Below are 13,180 nucleotides of genomic sequence, written 5' to 3'. Positions count from 1 at the left end.
CAGTACTCTGCCACAGATGAATGAGACTGAAATATGGGCGAGCTTTACTGAGAGAAACGAGGACAGAAGATGGAAACAGAGGGGTCCTGGTAGGTAGAGAAGTGCTACAAATAGGATGAAGACTGGCCAACCACGTCGGAGCGAGCGCTGCCATCTTGCTTTACGGCCCTGTGGAACTGAGCGCCGGGAAGCCACTTCCGGCCTCGCCCAGGAAGTTGGAAGCGCGCCGGAAGTGGGCTGGTGGGCTCTCGGCGCGGCTGGCTGGCTGGGTGGGCACTGGCGTCCGGCCTCTGGCGGACGTAGCCGTTGAGCTGGGCTGTCGTTTTCCACAAGTGTTTGTGCTCACTGCGGTGAAGTCAGCGGTGCCCTGCGTGTCCGACCAACGGCTCCGAGGGGTACATCTCTCCTTCGGGCGCCCCGGGAAGCGGACCCCTGCGAGCGCTAACCCGAGATTCCCCGGGCGCTCGGCGCTCCGGAGCCCGCCGCGAGGAGGAGCTTGCTGCCAGGCCCTTCCCTCCTCCCTCACCTCTTCACGCCACGGGAAAAAGTTGTTTTCACCAGCAGTGCCAGACGATCCTTTAAAAGGGATTGCAAACAGGTTTTCTTCCACAAAATTAGAAATTTTATTTTTAAAATTCCAGGTAGTGACGTTGCTCGCTGCAGTGGGTTAGCGGGACCCTGAGTGTCTCAGTGAACAGACCTGCTGCATAATAAATGCTTCAGTCTTCTGTCACGTTCCTTTTTATTATTGAGGTGCTGTACAACAACCATGTAAGGTACATATGGGAATCAGTTTGTTTGTCCTTTAATTTTGTAAAACTGTGATGATTGCATTTTACCCACCTTCTGTGTACCCAGGCCCGAATCCGCCCCAATACAACAAGGTTGTGGGTTCAATCTCCGGTCAGGGCACATACAAGAATCAACCAGCCCTAGCTGGTTTGGCTCAGTGGATAGAGCGTCCACCTGCGGACTCAAGGGTCCCAGGTTCGAGTACGGTCAAGGGCATGTACCTTGGGGGTGTGCAGGAGGCAGCTGATCGATGTTTCTCTCTCATCCATGTTTAACTCTCAAGACCTCTCCCTTCCTTTCTATAAAAAATCAATAATAAAAAGAAGAATCAACCAAAGAAGTGAAAGCCAGCCCACAAAGAAGTGAAACAACAAAATTGATGTTCCTCTCTTCCTTCCTCTCTCTAAAATCAATCAATCAATAAAAAATTTTAAAATGTCTCCTGAATCAACTGTTCAATAGAACTTTCAGCAATGATGGGAATCTCAGTATCTGCACTATTGAGAACTTAAAATGTAGCTAGTAATCGCTTCTCGGCCTTTTGACTAAGATCAAGTTTAGTATCTGTTCTTATCAGTTTAATATCTGATACGTCCTCTATCCGAGGACGATATACTAAATGGATTTTTGGAGTTAGGAGATGGAATAGGAGCTTGCTCTGTCCACTCCACACATTGGCCTGGTATTGCAGTAACTCTAGGAACGGTGCATCAAAATAATCTATATACATAAAAGCCTAAATGACGTTAGGACCAGTAGACTGATGACTGGTCGACCAGTTGCTATGATGCGCACTGACCACCAGGGGGGCAGACTGTCAATGCAGGAGCTGCCCCCTGGTGGTCAGTGCTCCCACAGCCAACCTCCCATGGCCGGCCAACCTCCAGCAGTCCCTCCCCCGGGCCTGCTGGCCCCAATCGGCCCTGATTGCCAGCCAGGCCGAGGGACCCCACGTGTGCACGAATTCGTGCACCGGGCCTCTAGTAATAATAATAATAAATAAGATAAAATGTAGCTAGTGGAACTGTAGAACTAAAATTTTAATTGTGGTTTGAATATCCACATGGAGCTAGTGACAAACGGACAGCACAGGTCTACACGATCTCCCCACCACGTTTACCCTCTTCCAGTCCCTGGCACAAATAACCAACCCACCCCTGTTGACTAAGCTAATGAATGAAATATAAAAATATGAAAGCCATATACAGATGTTAGTAATGCCATTAATTACTAGGTGGTATCAGAGTCAACTATTTCTCAGTGAAATAAAATATTCTCATAAATTTTTATTTTGTAATTTCTTCACCCAAATTTCTTTCATTTTGGTTTTTATTTTTTTCTACTATTAGAAACTTTTTTCCTTTTATTGAATTTATTGAGGTAAGTGATACTGGTTAACAAAAATTCAGTTTCAGGTGCACAATTCTACAGCACATCATCTGTACTAGTACACTTTTGTGTGTTCACCACCCCAAGTCAGATTTGTCCATCACAATTTACCCCCCCCCCCATATCCTCCACCACCGCCTCCCTCCCAACAATCACCATAGTGATGTTTGTGTCCATGAGTTTTTTCTCTTTTTTGTTCAATCCCTTTGTTACAGGCACCCCAGAAACACCAAAAAAGTTGTCACAGGACACCCCCCTGAGTTGAAGGGAGAGGGCTGTTTCCTCCTCGGTTCTTTCAATCTCACAGGAAGGAATTCAAATGAGTGACTTGGGATGATTGCTTTGTAGTAAAGCCAATTTATTAAAAAGTAAAGCAAGTAAATTTATTAAAGAAGCAAGGCAAGCCTGGCCGGTGTGGCTCTGTCAGGTGAGCATCGTCCCCTGCACCGTAAGTTTGCTGGTTTGATTCCTAGTCAGAGCACATACCCAGGTTATGGTTTTGATCCCTGGTTGGGATGCTTGTGGGCAGCAGGTGATTGATGTTTTGCTCTCACCGAGATGTTTTTCTCACCCTCTCCTTTCCTCTCTCAAATCAGTAAATAAATATATATATATTACTATTTCATTTTATTTTGTTGTTAATCCTCACCTGGATATATTTTTCCATTTATTTTTTAGAGAGAGTGGAAGAGAGGTGGAGAGACAGAGAGAAAGAAACATCAATGTGAGAGAGACACATCGATTGGTTGCCTCCCACATGCACTCCAAACTGGGCTGGGGATTGAGCCTGCAACTGAGGTACATGCCCTTAATGGGAATCGAACCTGGGACCCTTCTGAGCAAAACCCGTCAGGGCAGTCAAGATATATTTTTTAAAAAGAAGCAAGGCAAACAAATCTATTTAAACTACAACTGGTGTAGAGTGCAGATGGCTTCTCAGCTAGCCTGAAAAGCATGGTCTGGTGGGGATTCAGTATTTTATACTTTCTGTCTATATGTTTTAAAATTCCTCTGCTGGATATGTTGGGACAGATTAACTCTTAAGGTCTCTCATTTTATTTTGTTATGGCTTTCCTAGAATTTATGAGAAGTACCAGGTGATTTTATCTTTTTTTTCTAAATATCAATATTACAGGGTTTTTTTTTAAATATGTTTTTATTGATTTCAGAGAGGAAAGGGAGAGATAGAAACATCAATGAGGAGAGAATCATTGATTGGCTGCCTCCTTCATGCCCTCCACTGGGGATCGAGCCGCAACCCAGGAATTGAACCGTGACCTCCTAGTTCATAGGTTGACGCTCAACCACTGAACCACACCAGCCAGGCCTAGCAATTTTATCTTGACAAGCCCCAAAACTGTTGGCCTCCCAGTTTAAACAGTGAGATGAAAAAACTGCACTTTTTTCATTCCTCCTTCCCAACTGCTGCCTTAGCAGTTCAGGGTGATTTATGCTATGCATTCTCTGGTTAGCTAGAAGGGGCATTAAGATTCCTCCTCCTTCCCTTCCCTCTGCTTTCCTGCACTCTTTAGTTAGTGAGGAGAGGTTTTAAGCCTTTGCTCTCAAGATAAGGTCCTGCTGCAAACTAGTTGTAAACTGTTTGGCTTTGTTTAATTTTCTAGTTTCAGTTTCCCTGTTCCACTTGCTTAGGAACTTTCCTAGCTTTTCATTATCTGTAACACCCCCACCCCACCTTAGCAGCCAGCCTGCTCTCTATCTATGAGCCTGTCTCTATTTTGCTTCCTATTCAGTTTGTTCATTAGATTCCACATGTGAGTGACATCATATGGTACTTGTCTTTCTCTGACTGGCTTATTTCACTTAGCATAATGCTCTCCAGTATAATGCTCTCACAAAGGGTAAGGTTTCCTTTTTTATGGCTGAGTAGTGTTCCATTGTGTAAATGTACCACAGCTTTTTTATCCTTTCATCTGCTGATGGACACTTGGGCTGCTTCCAGATCTTGGCTATTGTAAATAATGCTTCAATTAACATTAGGGTGCAAATATTCTTTCAAATTAGCATAGAAACTACCTTTTTATATGCTTGCATTTTTTTCTACCATCATTCAAATATTTAATAAATATCACCATCAATTGCTAATTAAACATATTAGTTGGTTAATGTATGGTGACAGGAAGCAGATCAATGTTTGCCTAGGGGAAAGGTGGGAGGGATTGCAAAATGGCACACAGAAACTTATGGGTAGTGGGTGTGTTCTCTATCTTGATTAAAGTAAGAATTTGATTTGTGTATACATATGTCAGAACTTTTGAAATTGTACATTTCAGTATGTGAGATTCTGTATGTCAATTATACCTCAATAAAGCTGTTTAAAAAATGTTTGAAAATTTGCTCCCAGTAATATATATTAAATCTGCTAATAAATGTTAATAAAAGGGACAGCCTATATTACTAAAATCCCTGAATTATTTCTACCCTTGTAAAATCTGGAAGTAAATTATTTTTCCAAGTTGCTCATCTCATTTAGTAATAAAAACGGAAAACCACTTGCCCTTGCTGGTTTGGCTCAATGAATAGCCTGCCAGCCTGCAGACCAAAGGGTCCCGGATTTGATTCTGGTCAGGGCGGGTGCAGGAGGCAACCAATTACATTGATGTTTCTCTCTGTCTTTCCCTCTCCCCAAAATCTAAAGAAAAATATCCTCGGGTAAGGATTAACAAAAAACAAACAAACAAAAACCATCAAACACTCAATGCAGTGTTTATCTTTGCCAGGAACAGTTCTGAGTGGTTTATTTTTATTCATTTGATCCTCCAGACAACCAATGGAGGTAATATTGTACCTTCACTTTACAATTGAGGAAATGGAGGAACATACTACTGGTAAGTGGTGACACCAGTCTTTGAACTCAATACAGACCTTCAGGCACAATAACTCACTGCATCAATTAAGCTTTATATATTTTTTAAAAAAAGTATTTAAGATTATTTTTTCCCCAGCAGAATTTTGTGCTTCTTAGTGATGAAAGAGGGGAGTCCTTGAATGATGGGGGAGATACAGAAGGGACCCCCAAATCCATATGAGGTGCTGGGGACCCCAAAACCTAGTGGAAGGCACATCAGGCACAAATTCCAGAGAGGTTCTAAGTGGAATCCCTGCTACAAATCCCAGCCATTGGAGATGGAGGAGCTCCCAAATTTAGAAGTATCCCCACAGTCAAGAGAAAACCAAACTATGGATGAGGCTGTGGTCTCAGTCTTTTGGGGTCCCCCAATTCCAGAGAAATTAGAAAAGCACATGGGGATCCCCTCATCTCCCAAAGCAGAAATGGGGTTTCCTGAGGCAGTGTCAGGGCAGAGATGGAACATTGATTGATCGGTGGGCAGGGCTCCTTGGTGTAGAAGGCTGAGATTGGTGGCTGGGGGCGGGGCCTAAGGCACAAGGCGGGCTGCGCTGAGTAGGCAGGTGGACAACTCCTCAGTCTGGGTGCCATGCAAGGAGGGTTTGGAGGCACTCCACTCAGTCTTGGGGAGTGACCGCTGCAGCAGCTCAGTCGTGGCCAGGATCTGGGGGAAGAGGGGCCGCTCCCCTTGCTAGAACTTGAGGCAGTCAGACAGCAGGCGCCCTATGGCCTCGGGCCAGTTGCTGAAGACTTGGCCCCGGCCTACCATAAGGATGATCTGGTCACGGCTGCCAATGTGGCTATAAGGCAAGGAGCCGGTCATAAGCTCGTAGAGTCCAACCCCATAGGCATAGGCATCCGATTGGAGGCTGTAGGGGTTCGGGTCCTGCCTACGGATCACCTCAGCCGCCACCCACAGCACAGAGCCCGAGGGCTGCTCCAGGGGCTGAGCCCCGCTCCACCGCGTCTTCACCGCGGCCAGGCCGAAGCCACGGATCTTCCCTGGGAGCCCCTGGTGTGGGAAGATGTTGTTAGACCTGAGATCCCGGTGGATGGTGCTCTGGGGAGGTAGTCCTGCCCTGGGCAGTCTGCCGGCCACGTCACTGAGCTGGACCGGGTGGAAGCGTGTGCGGCCACGTGCAGGTGACGGAAGAGGTGGGAGCCCTCGCACCACTGTGAGGTGATGGCAAACCCCGGCCGGGTCATGAAGCCCATGAACAGCAAGATGGTGACGTGCTGTGTCTTCCCGAGCACCTGCATCTCCTTCTTGAAGGCCTGGGCCTGCCCAGCTGCGGGTTGGGCCACCTTGAGCATCCTCACGGCCACATGGCCATGCCACCGCCCACGAAACACGGTGCCAAAGGAGCCGTCCCGGTCCTCTTCAGCAGCTGCACCTCACTGGGTGGCACCTGCCAGTAATCGCGACCCCAGATTCTTCTCTTTCTTCTTGTCATCAGCCAAGGACTTCCTATCCCGCTGTTCTGCCGGGGACTTGGAATATGGAGACTTCCTCCCCGAGGACACACTGGCTGGGCTGGGGCTCCCCCGGGCCGCTCCATCACTGCCACCTCTACTACCAGCAGCGTCAGTGCTGAAACTCTGGGCAGCGAGCTGGATGAGGCTGGGGTCCCGGGGCGTTGTGGTGCGGACCATATTGACATTGGGGGTAGACGTGGAGCGGATGCGCCGCAGGGGGGCATTGGCCACGGCAGGAAAGGGAAGTGCTCAGGGTCTCGGTGCTGGGTGCCGGAGCTGGAACCCTGAGAGGTTAGCGGCTCACTCAGGGGATGGATGGAGGGAGCCTCATGCTGTCTGTAGCCTCCGGACAAATCCTGGATACTGTGCTAGTACTGCTGGCAGTTGGTACTCATATTGAGAAGGCTAAAAGGGCTAATGTAGCCCTGATATTTGGGGGGCTAGCAATCTGGATCTGTGCCAGCAAGCCCAGTGTACATTCTTGATAGCCTATAATTAAGTCATTGCCTCTTTCCCAGAAACTGGTCCTGCAGAACCTGTTATCTAAATGCTCACATTTCACAGAGGCCATAAACTGTGAACAGTGCACAGCCCCGGGGGGGAGGAGGGGTTATTAGTGCAGGCGCCAGGCCAGACCATCAGATATGGCCTGGAGATCCCCAACACCTGGGGCCTTTTTGCAAAGCCTGTGAAAAGGACCGGAAGCATAATCCATATTTGAGGGACAAAGACACCAGATAGATATAAAAGAGAAGCCCCCTGCATGTTACTTTGCTCAGACTTGGGAAGTTATCCCGCTGAGCCCACCAGCGTAACAGTGGAACTCCCTTTCTCTAAAGCGTTGCTTGGTTTTTCTCTGGTCTTCTGCAACAATATCAACACAGATGGTGGGGGCCTTAGAGGAACAATGCTGGTGGGACTTGCAGGTTTGGCAGTGGAAGCCATGGGACAGAAACTTAAGGCAGAAGTCACAGGACGCCAGGCTGAAGGAGGTCTTCCGTACAAAACTGTGCGTGGTCAGTGGGACATCTTCAAGGACCTCAACAATGAGCTCCTCGCCATCCAGGGGGCAATGGCTGTGTCCCCGGCAGTGACTGTCTTTCACCCTTTGATGAGCCGGTAGACCACACAGCGATCCTAATGGAGACCCTGCACCCCGAGAGCCTTGTCTGGGGTGTCGTAAACACGCATGCCATCTGGGCAGTCACCACTGGGCGTTGCTTGGGCAGGTACACTTTGACAGTGCCCACTGCCCAGGATGGCTCAGCCCCATCGGCAGGGGGGCTCCATGGTGACTCCATGGTGAATTTTGTCCAGATGGACTGAGGCAGGGCTGGGCGCATGCCATGGGGCTCCTGTCAGGCTGCAGTGGCTGCCGCCACCTCCATCTCGAACCTGTCTTCTTGTTTCCAGTATTTAAGATTATGTAAAATATTTTTAACAGTGCAGTGTATGTTAAGTTTAAATGTATCTACTTACATTTTAAATGCTCCAATCTGTGAAAATAACCAAAATAAAAATATTTTCTAAAGATGCTACAAATTTGCATGTGATACTAGTATGATTTATACTACTGCTCTTAGTCTTTGGTTTCAATCATAAAAACTGATTTTTATCCTTACCTTGTATTTTACTTTGAAACTGATTTCCCCCTGAAGGTTCTGTTTCATAATTTTAAGCTCATTGTCTGTCTTATTTTGTGAACCACTGATTCCTAGATGTGATTTGGAACATTATTTTTTATCTAATGTAGCTTTCTTCTTTTTAAATCCTCACCGAGGATATGTTTTTATTGATTTTTAGAGAGGGAGAGGGAGAGAGCGAGAAACATGGACAAGAGAGAGAAAAAAACGATGAGTTGCCTCCAGTACCCGCCCCTACCGGGATCAAACTCGCAACCTAGGTATGTGACCTGATCGGGAATCAAACCTCTTGGTAGAAAGGGATGACACTCCAATCAACTGAGCCACCTGGCCAGTGCTAATGTAGCTTTCTTTATTTAAGCTATTAAGGACTAAAATTGCATCATTTAGGACTAGGAAGATGCTTTTTTTTTTTTTTTTGTTTAAAATATATTTATATATATATATATATGGTTGATAGTATTATAGATGTCTCCCACTCCACCTCCTTCAGCCCCCCTTCCCATCCCCCAGATCTTCACGACCCTATTGCCCGTGTCTATGGGCTATGCATGTAAGTTATTTGGTTTATCTCTTCTCGTAAGAAGCTTCTATTTTAAAGCTGTTCTTTAAATATACTCTCAACAAATATTCTGTTTTTGTGCTATACCAGGTTTATCTAGTTTACCTACATCTACTTTACTATAGCTCTCCACAGTTATTTCACCTGCATAAGTAGTAGCAGTCTCTGATGAAATCTGTATCCAAGACCTTGAAGGTGGCAGCACACTCTCAAATCATTTTCTATCGAGTTGTTTAAATTAATTAAAAATACATTTAATCCCTGCATCACATCCTTAAAATGAATGTGTTTTTAAAAAATATATGTATTTTTTATTGATTTCAGAGAGGAAGGGAGAGGAAGAAACATCAATGATGAGAGAATCATTGATTGGCTGCCTCCTGCACGCCCCCTACTGGGGATCAAGCCCGCAACCCCAGCATGTGCCCTGACCAGAAATCCAACAATGACCTCCTGGTTCATTGGTTGATGCTCAACCACTGAGCCACACCTGCTCGGCTGAATGTATGTTACTGATGCAACTTATAAGTTTGCCCTTGTTTTCCTCTTTCATTTCCTGAAATCCATTTTGATCTGGCTTTATAATGTTTGCAACTTCCTCTCTAATAAAATGGTAATATGCAAATTAACCATCACTCCGCTACATAAGACACGCCCACCAGCCAATCAGGGCGAGCATGCAAATAACCCCATCCAAGATGGCTACAGCCACAGAGAGCAAGGTTTCCCAGGTAACAGAGCAAGCCAAGCTTTCCATAGCCGTTGCAGGCCTAAGACTCCACTCAAGCTACAAAGTTTTAATTATAGAAGGTAAACAAATTCAAACAAATGGCGGCAGAAAGGAGCTTGAGAGAGCAGGCCAGGGTTGCCGGCAGCAACAGGGGAAGCAAAGCTTTCTGCACACCCTGGCCAGGCCCACCCGCTTAAGGCTACAAAGTTTCAATTGTAGAAGGTGAATTAACTGCCACAGAAATGGCAGCAGGCTTGGCTCCGCTCCAGGCTACAAAGTTTCTTTTTTTAAAAATATATTTTACTGATTTTTATTTTACAGAGAGGAAGAGAGAGGGATAGAGAGTTAGAAACATCGATGAGAGAGAAACATCGATTAGCTGCCTCTTGCACACCCCACACTGGGGATGTGCCCACAACCAAGGTATATGCCCTTGACCGGAATCGAACCTGGGACCCTTGAGTCCGCAGGCCGACGCTCTATCCACTGAGCCAAACTGGTTTCGGCCAGGCTACAAAGTTTCAATTGTAGAAGGAAAATAAATTCCAGATACCAGGGCCTCCACTTGGGTTGCCAGGGGGTGTGGCCGGCCTGCAAACCACCACAGGCCCCTCGCTCAGGCCGCCCCACGCCCCAAGGGAATCCCACCCTGATCAGGGACACCCTTCAGGGCAAACCAGCTGGCCCCCACCCCTGTACCAGGCCTCTATCCTATCTAATAAAAGAGTAATATACAGATTGATCATCACTGCAACACACAATATAGCTGCCCCATGTGGTCAAAGATCCTGCCCCATGTGGACACAAGATGGCCACTACAAGATGGCCAGCAGGGGAGGACAGTTGGGAGGCACCCGGCCTGCAAGGGAGGGCAGTTGAGAGGGACCAGGCTTGCAAGGGAGGGCAGTTGGAGGTGATCAACCCTGTAGGAGAGGGCAGTTAGGGGTGACCAGGCTGGCAGAGGAGGGAAGTTGGGGGCAAACAGGCTGGCAGGGGAGCAGTTAAGCATCAACCAGGCTGGCAGCGGAGTGGTTAGGGGGTGATCAGGCTGGCAGGCAGAAGCAGTTAGGGGCAATCAGGAAGGCAGGCAGGCAAGCAGTTGGGAGCCAGCAGTCCTGGATTGTGAGAGGGATGTCCGACTGCCAGGATCGGGCCTAAACGGGCAGTCGGACATCCCTCCAGGAGTCCCAGATTGGAGAGGGTACAGGCTGGGCTGAGGGACAACCCCCCTCCGTGCACGAATTTCATGCACCGGGCTTCTAGTAAAGTTAATAAAAATCATCATTGCTTAAAAAAAGTAAAATCTAAAATTCAGGAATTCATGAAATGCATGCATTCTTTCCTGGTCTCATTATTCTAGATGGTTAGATTTCACTCTTCTGTACTTGGTTCTTTCCATGTTGGGAATCCGTGTCAGCTGACCTCTGTGGCGTGGGAAGCTGCCGTTTTTTTATGGTGAGGGCACTGCAGCTGGAATGCTTAACAAAAGAAAACACTAGGGAAACGCACTGGCAAGTGAGCACAGGAATCATCCGGCCTCACTGGAAGCTGCCTCACTACCGGGGCGGTTTGGGCGGTGGTAGCACCTGCGAGGACACACGGCCATGGCACGGGAAGGGTGCGCGGGTCTCAGGAGGACCAGGCGGGGCACCCGACTCAGCGGCGGACGCGGAGGGTGCGCTGGGCTCCGCGCCGCGTCCTCAGCAGGAGCAGGGATTGGCTGGCCTGGGAGGAAGGCGGGCCCGGGGCCGGAGGCGGGCGGGACGAGCGCGGTCCTCCGCTCCGGGTAGCCGGCCCCGCGGGCTGAGCCGGCCGAGCAGCACTCGTAAGCCTCCTGGTCTTCCGGCAGGCAGCGGCACGGCCCGCTGAGGCCACCACGGGGGAGCGGAGTTGAAGCGGGACCCCCTACTCAGAGGCACCTCCCTGCTCCCCAATTCGGCGGCCGGTCTCAGTCCGCGAGGGGATCCGGCGAGCCGGCTGACTGGGTGCCGCGCGGTGTCCGGTGTCCGAAGAGCCAGCTGGCTACCGGTGAGGGGACCTACGGTAGAGGGCAATTTCAGTGCCCGCACCACAAACACGGCCGCTTCCCACGCTGCCCCCAGTGACTCCACAGAGGTCAGCGGACACGGATTCCCAGCAGTGAAAGCAGCAGGTACAGAAGAGGGAAAGCTAACAATCGGAATCAGGAGAACAGGAAAGAATGCACACATTTCATGAAGTCCTGACCTCTACACTCCCCCAGCTCCTCCGCTCCGGGTGGGCTCGTGTCTGCATTCACAGTGCCTGTGCCCGGGAGGGAGGGTCGGGGGAGGCCGAGTGGGCGTTGGCCGGGCGCGCCCCGCCCCCGGGACCCCCAGCTGGCGCTGCGCCGCGAGACGCACCTGGGTGAGCGGCCACACGTGGGTGAGCCACAACGTGCCGAGTGCAAGTGCTTCAGCCACAGCCGCTCGCCCTCGCAGCACCAGCTGGCCCTTAATCATGCTCGTGCCACTTCCACCACCCAGGGCACCGCCCTCATCTACGCTGGGCAGGCAGGACAGCGAAAGCAGGGACTTCTTGTGTCCCAGCTAAGGGACCCTTGCTGAGAGGCATCCCTGGAGTAGGCTATGCAAACGCCAAAAGTGTCGCAGGGACTGCGGGCCAACTCAGCAGGTGGAGCCTTTACTACCTGGCCTGCTGCGGAGCCCTACACCTACTTCCTTGTCAGTCCTGTTCCTCTGGTGGGCGGGGGGAGGAGTCAGGACAGGCCCCCAGATACTTGGGAGAGCCTGGGGGCTGGGGTGTCCCCAGCCGCTGTGCTCTCGGGTGTTTTCCTGTCTTCCCACTTGAGCGGTTTTCTCTGCCCCATCTTCTTTTCCCAGCCTGAGTCTCCTCTGCCTCTCCTGCCTGGGTACTTTTGATGTCCTGCCTCTTCAGGTAATGATCACAGATGTGGCCACTGTCACATCCCACCTGCTCTTCCTGCCTCATGGTTCCCCTTAGCTACTAGCCTCCTTGGTCTTCTGACAGATCGGAAATTTGCAGGCAGAAATGGCAGCGGAGCTAGCTTACCTGAGGACATCTGTACATCAGAGGCACACAGCTGCTGCCTGAGAGAGATGGCCCCCTCTCATGAAGGCTGGCGGGAGCCTTCAGCAGGGCTGCCCGCCTGTCCCAGATCCAGTGCCTCTCAGGGCAGTATTCTCCAGCCAGGTGGGCAGCATTAGCCCTGGGACCTAGGCTAAGACCACATGGGTCCCCAAAGCCTAGCACAGCCAAGTGGAACACGTGAATCAAGCTCAGACTCCAGAGGCAACAGGGCAGGGTGCACATTTCCTGGGCCAGCCGTTTTCTGCTATGACTGGTGGAATAGGAGGTATGTGTCTGGGTTCCGGATGCCAAGAGCCTCCTTTACCAACCCCGAGGCCGCTGCCTCTGCAAACCTGAGAAGTGACCTGAGAGTCAGGCCCATTCCAAGTCCCTAGGTCTTGCTCTTCCCAAGGCAGCTGAGCAATGCTGCATGCACAGCCCTCTTGATCGTGTACTAGAAGCCAAGATTCTTAGGCCTGTGTGTTTGCTTCTCCCGGTTAACGGACAGAACATGGACCAGGGTGACGTACCGTATGCCTGCTGGTCCAGACCTCCAGAATGACCCAGTACTCTCCCTGCGCTCACAGCCTGCTCTGCTCCAGTGAGAGTGGGTGTGACACTCCACAGGAAAGGCTGCAAAGTGCCCAAGCAAA

The 13,180-nt window shown here is 49.6% G+C and overlaps 1 non-coding gene and 1 pseudogene across 1 annotated transcript; one reads left to right on the top strand and one right to left on the bottom strand.

Moving 5' to 3' along the window:
- The first annotated feature begins 1,317 nt into the window (after positions 1–1,317).
- Positions 1,318–1,508, top strand: LOC114235138 (U2 spliceosomal RNA). Its single transcript, XR_003621321.2, has one exon. It is a non-coding gene; the product is annotated as a U2 spliceosomal RNA (small nuclear RNA).
- A 4,068-nt stretch (positions 1,509–5,576) lies between these two features.
- LOC103295004 (serine/threonine-protein kinase A-Raf-like) lies at positions 5,577–7,824 on the bottom strand (annotated as a pseudogene).
- Positions 7,825–13,180: the final 5,356 nt, after the last annotated feature.

The sequence above is a fragment of the Eptesicus fuscus genome, chromosome 6, assembly GCF_027574615.1.
Source record: "Eptesicus fuscus isolate TK198812 chromosome 6, DD_ASM_mEF_20220401, whole genome shotgun sequence".
NCBI classification, from domain to species: domain Eukaryota; kingdom Metazoa; phylum Chordata; class Mammalia; order Chiroptera; family Vespertilionidae; genus Eptesicus; species Eptesicus fuscus.
The sequence above is the reverse complement of the archived record's forward strand: the minus strand, read 5'-3'. Positions and strand labels throughout refer to the sequence as shown.